This window comes from Gymnogyps californianus, chromosome 4 (genome assembly GCF_018139145.2).
Source record: "Gymnogyps californianus isolate 813 chromosome 4, ASM1813914v2, whole genome shotgun sequence".
NCBI lineage: Eukaryota > Metazoa > Chordata > Aves > Accipitriformes > Cathartidae > Gymnogyps > Gymnogyps californianus.
In genome coordinates, this window is record NC_059474.1 from 79844923 (window position 1) to 79868217 (window position 23295).

Below are 23295 nucleotides of genomic sequence, written 5' to 3' on the forward strand. Positions count from 1 at the left end.
AGACAGCTTGAGCTAAAGGCATTACTCAAGAAGTGAGACCAGAAATGAGCAAAAAATACTACATGTTCCCCAGGAAATCTTATAAATAGGCAGAAATTAACTCCACAGTTCAGCAAAACTCTTTATGCTTGAATGTTTTGAGGACACTTGGAAAAGACAAACCCTCCAGTGGCACGGAGCCATCTAGCACTGGTCAGCACTTGGTTCAGTGACAGTTTACAGAGCAAAGCTACTAAAATTGCCAACTTCATTTCATGAAACACCCTGTAGATCTCCAGTTACAGTGCCAGTCCAAGATGATATTGCTCAAGCAGAGTAGCAGGCAGGGCACCTAGCAGATTAACAAACCGAAGCCTGTAGAAAGAAATACAGCAACAAGCTTTTGCTTTACATTTCTAGCAGGAACACCATTCACAGGGCCTGTGGAAGCAATATCTCAATAAAGAAACAAAAAAACAAATTAATAAGGGAACATGGTAACATGCTTTACGTCTGACATTTCTATACTGTATATAAGTAAATGTTAACTCAAAATATCTTGGTCTTGGCAACACGTTATCCTATCAGTGGATGATTTGACATGTTCTTCCCTTTAACAGCCAAACAGGCGGTAAGCAGAATCTATCGAGCTTCTATCAGCTTGAATTTCTCTGCAACTCAGAAGGATACTGAAACTGCTATCCACCATGCATACGGATTTTCTAATAAAATACTCATCATTGCTTCTCATGAGCAGGTTCAGTTAATTTGGTAGATTGGCACTTCAGCTCCTTGATGAAATTTAGTAGCACTTAACAATTTTAGAAATCTTAAGAACAAACAAGGGAGAGACCAAATGGTGTTTATGCCTTTGTCAGCCCATGAAAATGATAACATCCTTCCTAAAACTCTCTGAAGTCTAAGGTTATAGATATAACATTTAATCTTCATCTGCTTTTTGCACATCTGTATTGCTGGTTTATATAGCAGTTCTGTAAATAGTCCCTGTAGACCTCAAAAGATTTTTGTTTCAAAACTGATTTATGAGCTGAGAGTCGTGTTCAGTGCTTATGGTATTCATATCCCTAAAAATGAAAAGCTGAGCGTGAGTGATGGATATAATCTGTTAACAGGACTTAAAGACTATTTGTCTGTTTTCCATTTTCATTTCCCTGCACAGTCATAAATTGGTGCAAAATTGATTCAATGACCCAGATATTACTACTTCCACAACTTGGTCATTTTTATCTCCTGATCAAAATGGCTGCAATACAAGAAGAATCTTTATGTCTTTTTTTTGTCAAGTTGCTCTGCCAGTCATTTGCAACATAAATGCTAAAATGGTCACGTCAAAGGAAAGGCATTATTATTTTTACTGTCAACAGAACAGAATTAAGCATAGCTGCAGACTAAAATCTTTATTCCTCAGCCTTTTTATAAAATTAGCTTGCTTTATCATCTGGTGTCCAATTATCCCTCAGATAGATAAACTGCATCTTCCACAAAGAAGATAAAATCTCATCGAACATCTTCACTGGAACAACGTTTCTCTTTTGGTCCCTCTTGGTAAGATGAAGGTATAAACAGCCACATGTATTCCTCTGTCCTACACAGGAAGCTTTCCATCTGTCTACAAACCAGGGCTCATTTTTATTGCTTTGGATATATCCTAGGGAACAGAAAATACCACTGCCAGTTTCTGCCCCAGGAAGTATTATGTTTGATTTTAATTATATTTCTAGAGCTTTTTAGGACTACAGCATTTCTAATTATTAGTGCAAACTGAAGGTATCAGGAAGGAATGCCCCCTTGACATTCTAAGCACAGCAAAACAGCCAAGTTAATCACGTTGTTCCCCACCTCCACACACACATCTCATGCTATTGATTACTGTCAAAGGAAAGATAACAGATTTTATAAACCTCTCGTAGGCACTGGGGCAGCAAGTGGTGAGACTGGGAAAAGGCGCCTGAGAAGCTGCTTTACTGGAGGGCTCATCAGAGCATTCTGCCACAGGAGAGAAATAGGTTATGACTGGAGACACCACCGAGGTCCTGCAGAAACCTGGTGAAAGCCCTCTGGACTACCTGAATCCCATATTTGCGCTATAAAAGTAGAGAAAATGCCTGAAACATTGGACAGTGAATGCACTGCTGAGAGAATGTGTTCCTCCTGTAGGCTAATGCTGGATGCACAATGGGTGAGAATAGGCAGATACTATTTCTATAGTTACCTATGTACCCATTGTTCATCTCCCCACTGCTGCACTCTCCTAGCTTAGTGCCTGCAGAGGATGACAGTTTTGGCACCCACACACTGAAAACAGTAACAAAACTTACCAACAAACAAACTAGAGAGACTGTTGAAATAATACAGCAAACTAATTCTTTCTAAGAATAACTGTCAACTACAAGAAAGCCTTTTACCTCTTTAATTACAGAGCAAAGAAAAGCTTTCATTGAAAATAATTAAAATTCACTAAATCTTAGAAAACAATGGATTTAGTTAATATGTAAAATTCTCTTTGGTGCTACGTAAATAATCAGGATATGGAGAAACAAGAGAGAAGGCTTTATGTCATGAATCAAGATAGAGAATTTCATCACAAAAGCACAGCTATTCCAGGGACTGAATTTTGAAAACAATGTTATGGAAAAAAATCTCAAAAAAGCTCCCTGGTAATATTTAATATTAAGGATAGCCACAAATGGTGTCAAGGAAACAATTCCAAATACTATCGCAAAAGCATGAGGAGGAATTAGACGAGAAAAGCATCAGGTATGTGAATTGTCAAAACCTGTCTTGGAAGAGGTAATCAACCACTCTTTGTCCCCACATTTACTCAAAATGCCTGTAGAAGATGGATTAAAACTTTGGTTTAGAGACTGATGAAGGAAATCCATTGAAAAAAGATTAAATTCAAATAAAACTATAAAATAAAACAAATCTTTCTCTCCCCACTAGCCTGAAGAGCAATACAAAATGCTGAAATAGGATGGTATGAAGACTCTATACCTGCAAGCAGGGGGTGGGATAAAGCACGTTCAACTGAAGGCATGCAAGGGCATAATGTATCCTGAGACACAGGGTTTACAGCGTGAACACGTTTGTATGGCTTTTGACTGGTAGCTGTTTTGATGATGCTTACTTAAGACAGAGCAGAGGAGCCCATCGTTTCTCTCGTTATTTGAAGGGGTGTTCAGCACCAGCTGATTTGCTGAGGGGGACGTGAAAGCTCCCCACTGAATTCCCCTGCCGCTCCTGCTATTTCACCCCACTGTGCAGAGGATGGGAGAAGTCGAAGGGGTTAATTACATACCAAACGGGACTCTTGTCTCTAGACTTCTCTATGTGCTGGTGTAAAGGAAAAATGTTTCTCCTCTTAAATTCTGGACAGCTTACATTGCTTTTCTGAGTAACTGACAATAGAACTAAGCTGTAGCCAGAAATAAATGGTTTTGTTTAGGTGATACTGCTGACTAGATTTGGAAGATGTATGCTTTGGAAGTCCAGAAAAATACACTGTTACAGCTAAAAGTTTTACAAATGCTAGACATAGGCAGTACACAAGCCTTCATTTGAAGTCTAGTGTGTGGATAGGATCATGTTTCTAAGTTGACTGGAACCCCACAGAAACAGTACAAATTATTCCTTTTATGTTTGTTGAAATGTAACACTATTTGATAGTGACAGTGCCCGGATAGTCTATCTATTTGTGGATACATGAAAGGCCAGTGAATAGATTTTAGCCACCAGAGGCAGGTTAAAAAAACCAGTTAATTTTGCATCCACTGCTACCCAGACCTATTATTACAGCTTCTCTCATCTTTGAAAACAAACTTAAATAAAATGACACACCTATGTAAGGTAACTTCCTCAGACTAATATCTAGTTAAAACAACAAAAAGTCATGGGAGTGGTCTGCCAGGTCCCTAACATCCTTGCAGAGAGAGGGCTCACTAGCCTTTTTGTTTGATAATTACTTTCTCAATGCTGTTATTTTCTAATATGTTTAAACATCGGTCTTCCAAGACCTTGTGGGTGCTCTGGCTGTAACCTGACTTCACTTCAGGACACATGAGCGTCATCCTTTTCCTGTCTGTCCCCTGTGCTAAGGCTTATGCTGGAAGATAATGAGGCAAGTGAGCTAGAAAAGAACTGTGGTATACTCTGCCCAGGTCCCTGGTCTGGACAGACAGCCCCTGAGGACACTCCAGATCCTACCTGTAGACACAGTCATACCTTTTCTCACACAAGTTACCTCCTACGGAAGCCTGCTCATTGCTGGCTTGGATTCTAGCACATTTAATCCACATTTCCTTTTCTAAAATCAGTGAGCAAGTGCATGTGTGATGCTTCTGTTGGCACATGGACGCTGTCAAGCGCACTCTAGAGCCCTGCTGGAATGAAAGAGCCAGTTTTTCTCTGGGAGATTTATTACATTGTTCTAGAATCAAACACAAGATCGCTGGAGTTCACAAAGGACTTCTTCCCTAAATAAATTTTTTTGCTAATTCCAATCAGCTGTCTGTTCACCCAACTAATTACACATAGGAAAGCCAGCATATTACTATCCTGCTGCTTGAGCATTGTAAATTGTCTAGATATAGCAATAATAAATAATAGCCCAGAGTTTAAATTTGGTTCACTTGGCTATTTTCTCTGAAATATTGTTCAAGACCAAGATGCTGAAATCTTTCTCAGTGGCTCTTCCAGACTGGGTAATCTTAGAGTGCTTTAGCTCTGCAACATGTAAAGCAGATTCCTGTTACTCCAGATGTTCAGTATCTGTCTGAGCTTGACGCTGAAGAATGAACTTGCCTATACATTAATGCTACCTGGAGACTGTTTTAATAGCAAGAGAGAATATAAACAAACCCTCACCTCTCTGGGTTTTTGTTCTTTTTTGTTTTCTGTTCTACAGGCCAGATTTAGAATTCTCATGGAAATGTTTTTTTAGCTTACTTACAAAGCTAATGGCAACCAAGTGTTTTTGCACTGCCCCTTTCTCATTATAATCCACTGAGATTCAAGCAGCTGAAAATCCATACCCACCAATGCTCTGTCACTACTTTCAATATCATAAATACATGTATGAACTATGAAGACATAGATCCACTTAAAATAACCCAACGCAGGCTACACGTTAAACTCACAATGAGCTATTCATTATAGAGGGTATTAAAGGATAAAACTGGCTCAGTTCTCTTCCTGAATTTTCAGCTGTACTTTTTTCAGCTGTTTTGGGAATTGTACATTTTTGAACAGATTTTTCTCTCTCACTTATTTAATTTTTGGTCTCTTTCCGCTTCCTGGTCAAGACATCGTACCCCAGATAACAGCCTGCTTGAAAAGGTGTGGCTATAGCCCCCCTGAGGTTTGTCAACAAGTTTCCAACTACGTGAATATATCTGTTATATGTCCCTTCAGTCCTACTCCCATTTTGCCCAGACACTGGTTATCACTTTCCCCTCTTAATGAAAGGCTTCAGAAGCAGTTTATTCATGAGCGATAAATCTGAATTCACTCAATATTTATTAGCACAGCCTTATAAATTCAGACATAGTCCAAACCAGAATTTGAGATACTAAAGCCACGGTCCTTGCAATGCATGACAGAGTTGGAAGGAGACATTTTTCAGGCCTGAAGCAAATGTCTAATGGGACTGAATTTTAATTCCCCCGCAGATCTTTAAAAACAAATAATAAACTTCACAATAACTTGCATGTACTCAGCTTTGTTCACATCACATACATATTCACCACTGCTCTCTACTGCATTGGAGACCTGCTCTAGAAGGGAGAGAACCTGTGCATGTGCACTTAGGTTACAATTACTGACATTGGACTGCAAAATGTCTTATACCACTATACAAATATGTACATTTTATTAATTCTACTTTGTTAATAATTAATCAGCCCACAAGCCAGACAGCAACATTGGGTTAATTAACTTCTGGGAGAAGTTAATGCTTGAGAAACTAAATTAAAATAATAAAAACTCTATAGTAGTTCAGTGTTCAGATATACAGTTACAAACACAAAAAATGAAGAGAAATTTGAAGCTCTTACTGCTTTTAACTCATCTACCTGACAGATGGGTACTATACTTTTATATCAACAAATATAATTTAATTTTATAGGCAGAAAACTAGAAATACAAGGTACATTGTACCTGTAATTGAGCTGAGTTATAATTAAGATTGAAAATTTTGTTGCTGCACTCCTCATGTTCTGTTGTTTTAACAATACAACCATAAAAAGCATTTTTACTTTGAAAGCACTTACATAAATATGCCATCTAGTCCCAAGACCTGTTTTACTTGAGTATTCTGACATGCCTTTGCAATTTTAATGATTAAAAAAGGTCCTCTGTGCTTTTTATTGCTGATGCCATCAGAAAGTCAGAACACAAGTAGAACAGGTCGATCCTCCTTATCATTATCCACACAGTAATTTACTAAATTAAAGTAAGCTTTTCCATCTCAAGTAATTTAATGCAATTAAACATGCCTGCCCCCCCCATTTATTTTTGCAAAAAATAAAGAAGTGTTTAGAAATCAGATATATATTTCTTTGTTAATCAACTGGAATTCCCAAGAAATTGGGGGAAAAAATGGTCTGGGTCAGTAATTGAAATTAAATGAATTTTAAAATAAGGTCAATATATCAGCAAGTAGACAGCTAATGGAGATACGTGAGTGCACCCTCTTGTGCAAGGAGGGTTCTGAGTAAAGAGGCACAAGCAAAGATTTCTGGCTTTGCCTGGATTGCAGAAAGAGCACGCAAGCAAGAAACATTACGAGCCCAGATCACCCAGACAGAATGGCCATCAAAGCTTGGGAACTAGTAATTGACAGGGCAATCATTTGGGTAATTAGGGACCTAGCTGTGCAGATCCTTATTCATGTTTTATCAGATAAATCTCTGCCTTAACAGATGTGTAATCTGGTCTCCTTTGAAGCTAAAAGGATTGAGATCAATTCCAAATCAGAAGTAAACCTCTTCCACTGAATATCTGGTATAAATAATGAGAAAAATACTCTTTTTGCCTTTGTTTATCAGTCTAGGGAGATAAGCTCATGATAGTCCGCTATTGGTTGACACAACTATTTGTAAGAAGCTACTGGCATACTAATTATTAGCAGAGTTGGCTAGAAAACAATTAGCATGTGCCATGAAAAAATATAAAAGATATAAAATTAAATTCTTATTATCTGGGAAATTTTTTTATTTGTGAAAAAGAAAACACTAGTGAATGTTTGTTGAGAACGCAGTAATTTTTACTAGAGACTTGATTTTGCTGGTGCCATCAATTTTTCACACCACTTCAACTAAATCTAAATGTTAGGGGATTCTGTTTCTGACTTGAGGAGAAGATAATAATCAACAGATCACAGACACATCACACCAAAGCCAGTGAGTTTCTTCTGGTGGACAGTGTGACAAAGTGAATTGGACATGAACTTGTTATTATGCTATGAAAGACATGGCTTCCATTCCCTACCACCTCTGAGCTGTCTGTGGCAACCTAAGTTATCTTAAGCAAGGGACTGACTGTATGTTTCAGCAACACAAGATAATGAGGTCTTGATGAACCAAGTGTCATGAATAAAAGAGAAGCTGCAAGAGTAGTGAGTGAATGAGTACATCCATCATACATATTTTCTTTCCCTACTGCTCAGCATAAATTTTAGGGCAGGAAAAGGCCCATGGGTTTGATATAGGGCCTGAGATAGTGTTTCAAATAGCACATCACAATTGCCATTCCAAAGGGAAAGTGGGTGCAGTTATCCCACCAACGAAAAGTAATTATTTCCACACTATTATTGGGAAAATGCTTATGTGGCATGTTAATGTATGGTGTGTCACAGAAGTTTGAAGTATCTGTATGGATCGGAATACTTAATTGTTCCCCAGTTTTATCTCACAGGACAGAGAATAAACTGGAGGTGGGACTACACTTGCTTTCTGTTCCAAAGGTATAATATTTTCTCAGAGACACTGAATTGTACCACAGACTTTTTAAACATCAGCCCAAAAAGAGGAGCAACACTTGACAAGCTTGCCTGTTGGAAACTGAAGCTCCACAGCTGACAGTGGTTCTACCTCCAGCTCTGTTTGATCTGTTATGTTAGAAATGTCTGTGGCCACATGAACTGTGGCTGCTTTACATCCCCTTGTGTGGAGCCATGTCAGCACTAAGAGTAGTGGTAAACATTCAAAAATGAACCCTGGTACAGACACAATTTACAAATACTCCTTGACACTGACAACATGAGTGAGATACTTAGGCCTCCGTCCAACTGTGGTGGGTTGACCCTGGCCAGCAGCTAAGTACCCACACAGCCACTTGCTCGCTTCCCCCGCAGCAGGACAGGGGAGAGAGTAGGAAAAGCCAAAGCAGAACTCATGGGTCAAAATAAAGACAGTTTAATAAGTAAAGAGAGAAAAAAACAAGCAATGCAAAGGCAATCACTCACCAACACCCACAAGCAGACCGATGTTCAGACAGTCTCTGAGCAACAGCTACCTTGGAAGACAAACCCCTCTCACCTTCTTCTTCCAGCACCCCAGTTTTATTGCTGAGCATGACATGATATTGTATGGAATATCCCTTTAGTCAATTTGGGTCAGCTGTCCTGGCTGTGTCCCCTCCCAGCCTCTTGCCCACCTCCAGCCTACTTAGTGCTGATGGTGGGGGAGGCAGTGAGACAAGAGAAAGCCTTGACACTGCCCAAGCACTGTTCAGCCATAGCCAAAGCATTGGTGTGTTACCCGCACTATTTTAGTCACAAATCTAAAACACAGCACCATATGCACTGCTACGAAGAAAGTTAACTCCAGCCATTCCAGCCAAATCCAGCACAATATCACCTGAATAAAAAAAAAGTCTTTCTAGTAATTCAATGGGCAGTAAATCTGAGCTTGAAAGGGTTATAATCGGCATTATTCATTTTTTAAATTTTAATGCATCAGGATTGCTGTAGGCTTTGCCTTAAGCTTTGACTGACATTTTGGCAGCCTTTCTCCACAAAATGAATCTACAGAGATCAACAAACCATTCTGATAAGTTTTTTCCTTAGCGAACATAAAACAAACTTGTACCATTTATTCTGCTCCCAGATATACTTTTTAAAAGCCTGCTATGTCTCTTCTGGGGAAAGAAAGAGGAAAAAAAAGATACAGAAAAAAGAAAGAAAAAGAAAGGAAAAAAAAAAAAAAAGAGACACCTAACAGCCTAGATCCCATTTTTATTTTCAAAGATATCCTTTGTCAGTGAAGTAAAATAAACTATTTTTCCCCAAATGAATCTTTGTTAGTGGGGTTGCACATAATCTAGATAGCGGAGTTGACCAAAATCAGTTTAAAGAAATACAATGAGAAAGTGGAAAGACAATGTCAGTGGTGAAGAAAAGCTTTGCATTGTTCACTTCAATGAAATGAACTAAGGATGATGACAGATGCAAAGAAAAGTTCGATTTTGTCCTAAAATGAAAGGCATCAGCACCTTTTCCACTCCAGAAGACAGCAAGTGCGCGGCAGTTTAGGGCCATGCTCTGGCTTGAGACACGTACCATAAGAACACAGAGGAAGTGCAGAGGAGCTGGTGGCTGCTGAAAGAACACTATATTCTTTAAAAAAGTTAGGTATAGTAAAATACATGCTAATAAGACCTCACCTGGGTTTTAAATTATTTTATTACACCTAAATTAAATAATAATTTCAGTCAGTAATGAACTAGCTACTTATTCTGCCTTCCCATGCTTTAAAGCCCTCAGTCTATTTAATGATCATCACAATAAAGCACTTACAGATTTTTGTGTTTAAATAAATTATATCAGTGAGGACACTTTGACTACCCGTTGCTTGTTACTGCCTCATTCCTATTCTTCAGAGGTTGCATGGTTGACAGTAGACTGAAGGAAAAGGTAAGCTATACAGAGAAGCTCACATAAAAAAACAGACTGTCATCACCTCAAAATCTCTACTTCATGGAAAAAAATAACAAGAAAAAATATTTTCAGCTGCAAGACTGGCAAAAAGAAACCCATCTTCTCAATCCTTATTCAGTCTATTCCTGCAGCCCTTATTTTAGAAACTCTGTATTAGCTTGTAATAGGCATACTTCCTAAAGAGTGAGAGGAAATCATCACACAGAAGACTCTGTATAGACAAAAGGAAATTCCCTCAGATTTTGACCCCGAGCCTATGAATTGCACTCTTCCCAATGCAAGCTTGAAGAAGCATGAAATCAGATCTGTTCATTAGAGGTCAGTTTCTTAAGAAAAGAACACAAGGAAAACAACTCAAAAAACCTGCAAGCTGAAGCTTTTCCTTGGCCTTTGGAAGAGTTCTTCCTAGAGCGGATGATTTTTTAGAAGATGGACCTCAGAGATTTAGTCTGTGCCTTTCTAAAAGCAGCATATCTATCAAAATCACAAAGTTAATGAAAGGAAAAATGTGTAACTATTGTTATTCCTATAATAGTAACAGCAAGATAAATTTAATCTGTTGACTTTACTGCATTAGTAGAAAGCCCAGATATAATGAGGCTCACCAAACCTATGCCAGATGTACAACATATCAGAACAGAGCACTAAAAAGCTTTTACAATTTTTTTTTTTTTCTGGGAAAGTACCACGCATTCCAAATGATCAGCCATGGTAGCTACAATCCACAGTGTGAAACAGTAATGGCAACAGCATCTTTCTTTACATAGAACCTGTCCATTAATACCGTAGCCCTTAGGGGCTACGCGCACCAGCACCTGGGTGGAGATCAGGCATCGCTGTCAGCTCCAGGCACTGCCTGCTTGGGAACCCATCAGGCCTGGAAGCAGCTTCCATGATCTGCTTGGAGCATCCTGAGTAATTAAGTGACTAAATCTTCTCCAGCTTCAGGGAAAATTACCAAAATCGGGGCCAGCTCAGTTTTCATGGCTTTTTACCACTTGTTCTACCTGTCCTTTAACTGGGCTTTTTCTTCAAGTGTTTGCTTTGCCACAGTCAGACAACTCACATTTTTTTAAATCTTAAAGAGAGCTTTTATGGACTCAAACCATTTAGAACACTTAGAAATGAAAATGAATGAGAATGTCATTTACACATTAATATCTGATGAATAGGAATATATTTAACTTCTTCCTTTGATCTCATATATCTATCTGGAATGGCTAGTAGTCTATAAATGGAGAGTAGTTTTGGAAAACTGCAAGTCACAGCTATAAAATTCCTAGAGACAGCAGAAAATAGCATGATGAACAGCAAGGTGCAGAAAAGTAGATTTTTAAAATTGTAGATTCAAGTCATTATTAATAATGTTACAGGGCCTTTTGTGCAAATAAGGGTAGCAAAACCTGATCTTGTGTAAAGCCCATTTTTGCCAAAAAGAACTACAAAAGACGGAACTTAAGTACTAGAATTGCAGTGTGCAGAAGAACATTCACTGACAAATACACCTATGTGTGCATATTACAGATTCATTCCTAAAGTGCATCACTGTTGGAGAGTTTCTTGTAAAAGTGTTTTAAGAGGAAACAGAAATTAATGGGTAACCACTTGGTACACAGAACAGAATGTGTTTCGCACCTGAGGACATCATAGAAAGTTAGGTGACAGATACAGCACTTACTGAAAATGTGGGAGACAAATCACAGAAAATAAAAATGAAAATTGGCACCAAGTCCAAGGAGTTCAAGCTCGGTTTGGAGGGAAAAGAACAAAACTAAAAGGTTTAGAATTCAGGAATGACTTGACTGACATAGAAGGAAAGACAGACAGGTTTTCTCTATTATACTTTCGGCATATGTGACGAGCAGCATGAGCAGTGAAGAAGCCAAAAGAAGCAAGTCACAACAGCTAAGTGTCCAAAAATGCTGGACTGGTGAAACTATTTACAACCGCTTTTGAGCCCTCCTGCTAAGCAGAGAGCAACTACTTGCTGTAGCACTACATTCCTAATTGTCATTATACTTACTAGTAAGGGTTTGGCTATTTCCAGTTCATTTAATATGAATGCTGAAAAGTATATTCTTCTTAAATGCTTTTGCATTTACAAGTAGACTTTACCTTACATACATATGACCAGAGATGAAAATATAATTTTCATTGAAAGGGATAAGCCATGTATATACGAAAAAACAAAAGATACATAACGTCTTGAATTATGTTGCTCTCATTCTCTTATAACAACAAATATTAGAATTCTTCTCGTACAAATTTTTGTCCTGATAGAGAATAGAGTTAGTGTGTGTTGTTTCACATCGACAGGTTAGCAGAAGTGAGAAATCTTGGAAAGGTATTGTGATCTTTGCTGGTAATATTTATTCAGCAGTACTTTAAAGTTATAACAATCTAAACATCTAAGAATTTCTGCCACAAAAGCTGCACGGGATTACAGCTTTCTGTGCCGTTTGCTTCAGATGTAAAGTCACAGCTACAAAGTGGAATTGGAACTCAGTATAAACACTACTTTTCTACCTTGTCAAAGAAGTCATACTGAGGTATTAATTTAGTACATTCATAAGATCATACCAACAAGTCAGTTAAGATACCACCAGGGTCATATCTACTATTAGGGGATCCTAAGCCTCTCGATAATATGAGTAAAGAATTCTTTTATGTTTGGGGCCTAAATAAAGATACTATGAAGATCATCGATAGGCTGAAAGAAAATTAGTATTAGAAGACACCTCAAGAAGTCATTTAAGCTATCCCCTCGCCCTAACAAATGAATAATAGCAATGTCACTCCTTAATGTACTTGCAAATATCCACACGAGACTACACACCCTTCCTAAGCAATCTGCTCCAGTGCCTCATTATCTGGACCACTAGAACAGTTTTCAATTGTTTACCCTGAGTCTTTCTTCCTGCAGCTTTAGGTCACCTGTCCTTGTTCTGTTCCCCTAGGACATGACATATACATTTGCTTGTAGCAGCCTTTTACGTACCTTTTACAAACTGTTACTGCATCCTTCTCCTCCCACCTCCCTCTCTTTTTTACACCCAGTCTCTAAAGCTAAGCATTCCTAGTTCTTTCAGATGTCATCCTCTAAGAGTTATTCAACCTTTGTCTTTTCTATGCCCCTTTATAGATGGGAAACTGTCACTCAGAATCAGTACAACAGTACACAATCCATCTTTGCAAGTGGGCACAATTAATTAACATAAACTTTCTGTGATATTAGTAGATTGAGATTCTTATGGTATCGGAGGATCTTTTAATATTGGATTTACATTGTGTAACTAGCGTTTGTGATCTATAAATCTTTTTTCTATTTGATCCCCTACGGGGAAGCATGTATCCCCTTATGTACTTTTATTTATCAAAGCAAGGTCGAATTATCTAAAATGGATAATTACAGAATAACATGGCCACAGGGTGTTCAGGTGTTTCTTTTAACTTAGGTAAAGGCTTCCATTAACGTAGATATCCCAATGTTATGGGAACAGCCTGTCCTTTCATGTGACACTTGGCTAATGTCACAAGTATGTATGAAATGTCTCTACTTCGGGAATGACTTCAAGAACTCAATCAAAGATAAAAGGTCAGATAGCTAAACAATGTATGTTTTTATTTTCATTTTGTCTTTGAAGTTTTAATTCAACAGCAAAAACCCGTCAAATAGGAGTACAAGCTTTTTTCCCTATTTTTCCTGGCTCGACTTTTCTATGTATCAACATTTAAGAAAAACAAAGTAAACAGGGGAGACAAAAAGAGGTTGCTTGCAATTTCTTCAAAGTGTAGTTAGTATCCACAGCTCTCTGTGTAATGATTTTCCTTTTTGAATTTTGGACAGGAGGCATTGAAAGGATTTTATGAACATCAGTCCATTTAAATGCAACCCCAGGGAGATAGGGAAGCACTGTCCCCACTCAGCAGATGGAGATTACTGAAAAAGAGGCCAAATGATCTGCCCAAAGATATACAAGTTAGCAGCAGTAGGTGGTCCTGAAAGTCCGGGGATATTTAGAAAGCGTGATGTGAAATAAACATAAAAGAAGGGAAAAAAAAAGAAGTGGTGATAGGCTAATTTCCAGGAAAAAATATTTTTGTCAGATTAATAATATCTCCAGGATAAACACAGAAACCACATTAGTTGGAAAACTTCACCAAAACTGGATAAAATGCAAATAATCTAATTTTTCTGATAATATATGGTGCAATTTATTTTCTAAGAAGTAATTTCTAACAAATGTGGAATGTTCTTTCATGTTCTAAAGTGCTTTTCCATCATCTATTATAGAATTAATTTAAGATTTATTCACTACTAAAATATGCAGAAAGTCCTTAAAAAAAGAGAAAGCATAGGAGTTCTTCAGAAATAAGCTTATCTTTGTACCAGTATTATCATTACCTTTAAACTGACAATCTTAAATGATTCCTACATATGACAAGCTGCAATTCCACACAAACCAACCCAAATCATAAGAGTTTTTGGTGTATTTCTTATGTCCTTTTCACATTTGAAAATACCGGGACAGTACTTCCCCGTTATCCTTTTTAGTTTTGAATTACAGTGGCCCATTTTGTTGCAGCCAGATGGAGATGTAGTGACTTGCTGTGACCCAAACACAAAGCAGAAGCATTTTGACCTTAAGAAGAAAGATTCAGCCAAGCCTTCAGTGAGGGGCTCTAGTTATCTCTCCCTTTACCTGGGCACAGGTAGTTGCTGCTTCCATTTGTTTCCCCTTTCGTTTAGATCCTGTGAAAGCAGCTGGCATTTATTGCTCCCATCCTGAAATTATTTTTGTTGGTGTGGAATGTATATCCTTATAAGAGAGGTTGTAGATGTTCCATCCCCTGGAACATTCAAGGTCAGGTTGAAGGGGGCTCTGAGCAACCTGATCTAGTGGAAGATGTCCCTGCTCATTGCAGGGGGGTTGGACTAGATGACCTTTAATGGTCCCTTCCAACCCAACCATTCTCTGATTCTATGATAAAATGTGATGCCAAAATACTACAGACTTATGAACAAATCAAAGTACAACACAGTGAACAAGCGTCTGGTTCTCTTCTAACATTTCCTGGACTTTAAGTGTCCCAGTGGCCAAGATACTGAAAAGCTACTGCAGAGATGGAGGACAAATGGTGGAGGAGACTTCAGGAGAGACCACAACATGGTAAACAAGGGTCCCCCTTCTACGGTTAAAGACCTGAACTATGTGAATGATGGTATGTCATCTATTTGTGTCCTGATATTATAATACAACTTCTACACATTGTTGAAACAGAAGAGCAACAGGCAAGACACCGTGGAATCTTGCACATCAAAATAAACAGGATGCGATGGATTTTTAAATCAGCTGTTATTTAAAAAAAAAAAAAAGGCAAGAAGATAGGAAATGTTTGTTGCCTTACTCTGCATCTCCTAAGGGACTTCTATTCATTTTGTTTTTAAAAATAGCATCAGCAGATATTTGTAGAAAAAGATAGGGCTGTCTACCACCTACCAGCTTCCACTTCAAAATGAGTAAAATAAATCCCCCTGCCTGAAAGAAAAGCTTAGTGCATTTTGTTTGTGTCACAGCACTGTAAGAGATATTAATTTCTCTTCATCAAAAAAAGAGAGAAGCATATCAACTTACTATGATGACTTCTTCCAGTTACCTCAACTAGCAAGGACTGAGCTTAAATTGGAATCTGTGAGTGTGAAAGGGAATAATTTACTTCAACTTGGTATTTGTAAAAGCACATCTGGAGGAAGGAAGGGTCATTCCCATTGTGGGAGGAAGTTACGTACAGTTTCATGCTCACTGTTCCATTTCAAATACTGAAGGACTGTTATTTCTGCCAAAGCATGCAGTATTCCAAGCCAACAACTGGTAGGAAAACACAATGTGTTGGTAAAGCAAGGCCACTGACTGTGCAACATGGGAATATACTTTCACGAGTGGAAGAGAGTCAGCTATGGCCTAGAAATATATCTTATGATGATATAGTCATCCATGCGAAATAACAAAATATAATTAAAACTGTTATTTGCATCTGCAATGTTTATTAATTTTAGTTTTTCGTCAATGTTTTGAATTTTGACAAGAGAAAGGGAAGACCTCATGCTAACTTTAGCAAAATTCTGGTTTATATTGTCTCATGGCTTCCAGGAAAGCCTCAGATCTCCTTGCATCCCCTGGAACATCTGTTCTGAACGTGTAAGCACTGGAGCAGTAAAAAAACTGTACAATAAATATCTAGCTACGTATTCTACTTGACAAGGAAAATCTTCATCAAGAAGATTTGAATGGCAAAGAGCAACAAAACATTTCTGGAAGCTTCTGGCCCTTTCATATCAATCTACATTGTGAACCCTTAGCAGGCGCTAGCTTAAGAAATGCTATACATAGGAAGGTTTTGGGGTAAAGATGGTAGGTCTAAGGATTAGACTTGATCTTCAAGCTAAACAGCTTATGGCAGTAACGGCTGACATGTTCCTAAGTAATTACTAACAGCGTAGGTTATTCCAGGCGGACAAAATTACTGACTTGATATAACATTTCTTGCTTAATGAATGGCCAAGATTTAAGTGACTGGCAGTTTAACATCGCTCTCATTTCCTTCAGAGACTGTGAAGGAAAAGAAATAATGTTTCGGTTTGTAAAGTGAAAAGCTGACAAAGAGCTGTCAGACATTTCATTTCAGCTAATCCTCCCTAGGAAGCACAACGTTGTGTGAGCTCTGAATTCCCTGGGAGTTTATCGATCTCACGTTTGCCAGATAAACAAGTGACATCAGCCCTGCAGACTCGTCGCCAGAAAGTAAAATGGCAGTTTCTAGTATCCAGATGTGGGTTGGTTGGTTTGTTTGTTTAAACTGAATGAGCACAAGATGCCGAAGGTGCCTCAGTAGATACAGGATACAACAGCTGCTGGGATGTAACCTCTTACCTTCATCTCCAGCAAGCCGAAGACAATCTCACGGAAGAGCTGTTTATAAATGCCAATTTTTGTATAATGAGTGCAGGTCACTTGGTGATGAAGTGGCCCACGCCATTTGTTTTAACTGCAGTTGACAACACACTGCTTAATTGACTAGAGCTAATCCAGCACAATGTACTTGCACATGAATATGTGGAAGAAGCAGCTTCCTGAATATTTAAATGGACAATGTCAAGGCAGTCACAAATACTGTATTACATTAGCATGACTAATACAGTTTGTTATCTGGAATTACAGAAAAAAAATCTCTTTGCTGAGTACAATACTTTCTGTAGCCTATTAGTACTTATTTAGCATCTCCTGTCTGCCCTCATTCTTAGGAATGCTGCTCACTTATCAGTAAAAGGTCTGTGCAGCCTAGATACTCAGTAAGCCAGACCAGCACAGAGCTGCTCTCATACATTATGGAACTTATTACCCATGTACATTTCTTTGCCCGGGTTTCAAATGAGCTGGACCAATTTGTTACACAACTTACAGGTAGGAGTGAAAGGTATATAGAACAGTGTATTGCCCAATATCTGTAGTCCAATTATAACAAGTAGGAAAGTACAATTACAAAAATATGGTGGATAACTAATTGCTTGGAGAATGTGCCTTCAGACATGAGCTGTTTTCCCAGTGCAAGAGTGAAGCATAAGCAGATGGACAATAAAATACATATACAAGTATCTTAGGTGTAACTCCACACTTCCATTTAGGATGGGATGTATTTCTTTGAAGGGAACTGAGTCTAAAACCCTCAGACTCTACTTCACGCTGAAAACAGAACAAAAAAAACTTGTCAGCATTCTCTTGCTAACTTAAAGTTGCTTTGAAGAGCAGTCCATGGCAAAACTGTTGAAAGACCTCCCTCCCTGTGGACAGAACTGCAGAAGTTTGTTGATTCTATTATTTCCTTGATTCTAAAGCCTGCTGCAGGAACATTTTAATAGGAAACAAGAAAATGGCTTTTTTAGACACTATTTTATTTACATCCTTACATCACTAAAAAAGAGGGGTTTTTCTCTCCAATTATCTTTTTGAACTATGTTCTGCAAGATCCTTTTCACAATATTTGATTTCCTTAGCTACTTCTCCTAGGGAAAAGATCTACCCTTCTACTTCTTGAAGATTTTCTGATTGATTGGTTTCATTACATTGCAATTTTTGTTTGTGAAGTTTGTTTCCAGTCAGTTTCTTAAGTAGAAGCGGTGTAGTTCAATATGGGAAGCATACTGTGCTCACAGGGGCGACATTCTTTTTGATGGCTTCATATCCAGTTACTATCCTTTTCTGCAAATGCCTTTTGACTTGTACTGTTTGTACTGTTTCCTGGTTTCATCTTCATTAAATTTCAGTTGACTTTTTCAAATATCTTCTTTCATTATGCAGGAGAATTTGCTATGAGCCACTTTTTCCTACTTTTGCTCTCAGTGAGTAGCATCTAGTTTCCCAGCAAGTCCCCCATTGTCTCTGGCATTGTCTGTACTGTTCTGCGCTAATGCCACTGACAGTATCCTCAAGGCCAAATTCCTTGACCTCCTGCACTGTCAGGCAGCCAGGAGTGCCAGGCCTTTGTAGGACTTTCCAAAGGAGTCATAGACCACTAAACAACCTGATACATCCGAGCATGTCAACATAATCCCACAAGGCAGTCCAGCATGGTTTGCATCTTCTTGCCACACCAGAGAGTCTCCAGGCCCTCACACACCACTTGCACCAAAGACTCAGGGCTGGTCACAGAAATGGGAAAGCAGCTTGGAAAAGGTCCTCATCACCCACTGAACGGACATGGCAGATACCCGTACCTCTAACCCCTGAGGATACTTCCAGAAGGGACAACAATACAACATCTAGCACTTATTTACAGCTCATCTTACCATATTCTCACCAATAGGCAGACCAGAACTTCCGCTAATCAGGGCCGTTCTCAGGGAGGATCCCACGAGATAGGACTGAGTTGCCTTCCTCAGAGAAGACCATCACACTACCCTACTAATGGTCCCCATGTAGCATTGTACAACACTAGCTCCTCTCCCAGATCACCTGGTTGCCAGACCTCCTACATCTGGCACTGGCCGCAGAAATACGAGATAGAATACAGTTACAGCTCCACAATGAATAGCTAAGCTAAGTGATACAAGACAGTATCACTCTCCTTCTGCACAAGCAGCACAGCACCGAGTTGGGTTCCCGTCCACTTCTGTGGATCCTGCTGGAACAGGCTTCATTGCAGGAAAAGGAAACCCTCCACTTTAAGATAATATTCCTCCTTTTCAAAAAACCAGAGCCATTAGCTCTTTCCCCCTTTGGCTCCTTCAAATCTCTGTGCTCGTTCTAGGGAGACATTTCTGACTTATGCTAGACAAACAAATACATACCGGGGGGTGACTGAGTAACGAAGCTTCATCCAGCAATGCTCTTCATGCAGGTGCCATGCACACGGATCCCCCAAAGTATTCCTAGAGAGACCTACTCCTTTGGAGGTTTCCTTGTTCAGATCCATACAAAATGCTAGGGTCTGTCTTCTGACAGTTGCTTGCTACTCTCCATACTGCTTTTGCCAAGTCATTTTGACTTATATTCTTAACATCAAAGTCTCCATGCCTTGAGAGCTAAAGTAAAAATTACATCGCTATCTTCTCCTGACAATTTTACCAACTCATTTTGACTGAAAGATTTGGGCGGGGTATTCCAAAGAACTATTATGAAACGAAATTTTAGTGAAATTCAACTGGAACTTCTTGAAACTACTTAGAAAAAGCTCAAATCTAAAATGTACACCTGAAAAATAGTGAATTCCTTAGGGAAACTAAACCAGAGCATTATCACCTCTTGTAGATCCATATTTAGCATTTGTGTTTTGTACTGGGTGAACACAAGAGAAAACTTGTGAAAGAACTGAACATCAATTGGTCCCTAATGAAGCTCAAGCCAATGCAACTACCAAAGATTTCTTTCCAAATATTGTACTGTACTCTGCTGTCTCAATACTGACATAATTTCCAATGATAATAAACATAATTCCAACTTCCAATAAGACATAATTTACAACATAAAATAATTGCAAGTTACAGTAAGACAGAATTAAAATTATTTTTTCCCCTGTTAATGGCTACATCTTAACAGATGGATTAAGAAACATAGACACCAGAATTTATTCTATTTCTAATGCAAACTGCTAAGAGGCATAGGAGATACTTCTTGTATTCCCTACAAAGGAGAAAAGGATGCAATTCCAGTCATTTATAAAAGATACCCACATTTTCATAAGATTGAGCCTACACAATAAAAAAAAAGTTGTATGCTACAATGGACTACATGCATGTCTTGTCATGCATGAAAGGTGTTGGTCTGTTTTTCACACACTGGGAATGCAGAGAAGGGTTCAACATCTCTGTGACGATCCCTAGTGTGATTAGACTCTTAGCACTTCACCTGCCCTGCAGGGTGGGAAACTTTGACAAGAAATATATATTATTGAATGAAGTTTATTCTCTAGGGCCCAAATTTCTCTACTAGACAGATAATGGCACAGGGTGGTGGAACCAGAGAATGTAATTCTGAGTCTACCTGAGTGAAAATGAAAGTCATGTGTTATTCTTTTGGTGTAGACTAGAAATAAATAAAAGCAAACAGATTTTACTGTCGTAGGCTCAATGTCATACTTGGCAATGTTTTCACTCTTGGCAGCAGTGAAGGCCAAGGTGAGGGGGTCTGAATATTACCAATGCTTGCATGAAGCTGGCAGGAAGGGCTACCTAGACTACTTAATGATGTGTGCTTTGCAGTTAATGAGCCATTCCTCAATTTTGTCTACTTAATAGAGGAAAAAGAAGTTACTTTGAGAAGTGCATTTGTCATGAGGGGATGAGTGGTTTTGATGCTTACTATTATAAAAACATAGTATTGGATGTAAATACATACATATGTATGCAGTCTAAAACGTATGTTTTTTTTCTCTTTTACTGAGCGTAGTATTAACAAGACACAGAGCATTATGTTCATATATTAAACATTTTTTTACAACATATGTGTCTTTGAAGTTACACAAAAGTAATTTTGTGACATAATTAATGAACTTTGCCTTAGGTGTGCTAAAAAATGTATAAGTAGTGTAAGGTACTACTGATTTCTTCATTATGGTAGCTAAGTTGCATTTACTGTGAAGAAAAACAGAATATCCTTGTAATACTGAATTACAATTCTCAAGTGACTGATTCTTAATGACATATTCTAGAATCTGCTTTACCTGACTTATCCCTTTGATCATACCTATTACTACTTAGTCCACAAGCACAATTAAATATACAGCAAGCACATATATGCATTTATAATATATACATTTTCATATATATGTACATTCCCCCAATATATTATATAACAATATATGTGTATATTTTTCCCTAGAAGCCTATTGCTAACAGTTTTTTTTCAGGGTGTTGCAATTTCTTTCCACTATGAAAGAGAAGCTATTAAAAAAAAGGATATTGAACCTCATGGCAGAAGACATGCCAACTTTCAAAAAGAAAAGGTTTTCAGACCAACAAACTGCTGAAGTCCTTCCCGTAAGGCCTTTTCTCCTATTCTTACAAACAGAATGTTACAAAATTGCTTTCACCTTTGCAGGAAGAGACCAGAATTGGTCTTGAGGATAACAAGTTTCTTGGCCACCATCAACCGATGCAAAATAGTGCCCCAAAGGGAAAGAAATCAACCAGGCTGAAACCCACAGGAATTCAGCCTGCCATTCCTTAGGCAAATCAAAGGCTCAGCTCATTACAGTTGATGTCCACACACATAAAAATGCGCACACACATATACAGCCATGCTTTGAAGTTCTGCTTGTTTCATATGCTGTATTATTGTGAGAGACTAAATCACTTTCCATTTTAAAGATAATAAGTACGACCTGCTTATAGGGCTAAGCACCCTAGAGACGCAAACATTTGTCCTCAGTATGAAGCACCATTGATAGACACCCTTACACGTGGTTATTATTCTATGTAAGTTTCTGTGCAGTGTTTAATACAATGTAAATTTTGTATTTTACGAGTAAGGCAGAAGCTGAAAGATCTAGATAGTGCAGTAAGATATTGCCAATAGGTGTTAAATGAAACATAACTGTAACGTACTTTACTATTAAATGTTCTGGTCAGCTCAAAACATTTTTCTTATTTTCGAGTAGCTACAATTTAACAAAATGGAAAACAGACTGTTAACACGATTGTTGCCAGGGTAAGAAACAAGACTGCAAGTCAGGAGACTGGGGTTTAACTCTTGGACGCGCTACCAAGTTGCTAGTGAGGCTGACGAGCTAATTATCCTCGCAACAAGGCAATGAACGAGAAGTTCTGGGGACGGGGAAATGCTAAGGTATGGTAACTGTCAATGTTGTGGCAGAAAGGAAAGCACTTGTTCCAGAAGGGGAAACAAAACAAAACAAAAAAGAAAACAACGGGGGGGGGGGAGGGGGAAGAAGGAAAAAAGAAGAAAAAAAAAAAAAGAAGAAATTGCCTTAAAAGTCAATTTCCATCATTCGTATTTTTGCATCCACACTCTGTATGGTTCCCAGCCGTTCTGCAGCTGCGCCTCACTGCCTGCCCCTTTTCCTTCCCCTAACTATCGCAGGTCGCAGGTTCAGTGCTGCTCCCTCCTCCCAAGGCCACGGCAAGCTTGCCCTTCTAAGAGTGTGTGAAGCAACAGCCAGTGTGGCCTGGTAAAAAGCTGACAAGGTGTGTGAGAGCCGAGTAGCCCCAGCTTTGCACTATGCCAAATCTGAAGGAAGAATATAAAGCCCTTAAAAATGCAATGATTTATTCTTCAAATTATGGCAGTTTATAACTGTGTTACTGAATTGAGACAAAATGCAGATGGGAGCCCTTATTGGACCACAAATTTAATTCCATTACTTGAATTTTCTGGTTCACTGGGACATCAGAGCACCCCATCTAACTGAATACAGGATTTCTTGGAAAATTTTCCCTCATGGTAGAAGAAACCAGGGGAACCCAAAACTGCATTCAACATCTTTATTTGTACAATTTGGGTGATTTTCTGTCAATTTTAATCCTCAGAAATGCTTAGGTAAAGCAGGAATGTGTATTTTGGTATATTGTTCCCAAATAATGCTTGCTAATTGTTTGCTATATCTACAAGTATTTATTTGCATGTTATTTGCTATTATAAATTATTATGACAGGAAGTCTTTTTTCTCATGAGGGAGAAATGAGGACTTGTTCCCAGCTTTTCTCTACCTACTTATTTAAGCAGAAGATTAACAAAATCTCATTCATATGCCAATCAGCATATATTTAGCAGAGGCAATTTTACACAGCTCACAGCTTGTGTCCAAAGATCAATCTTCACTTATTTTGGAAAGAATGCCAACTAGCC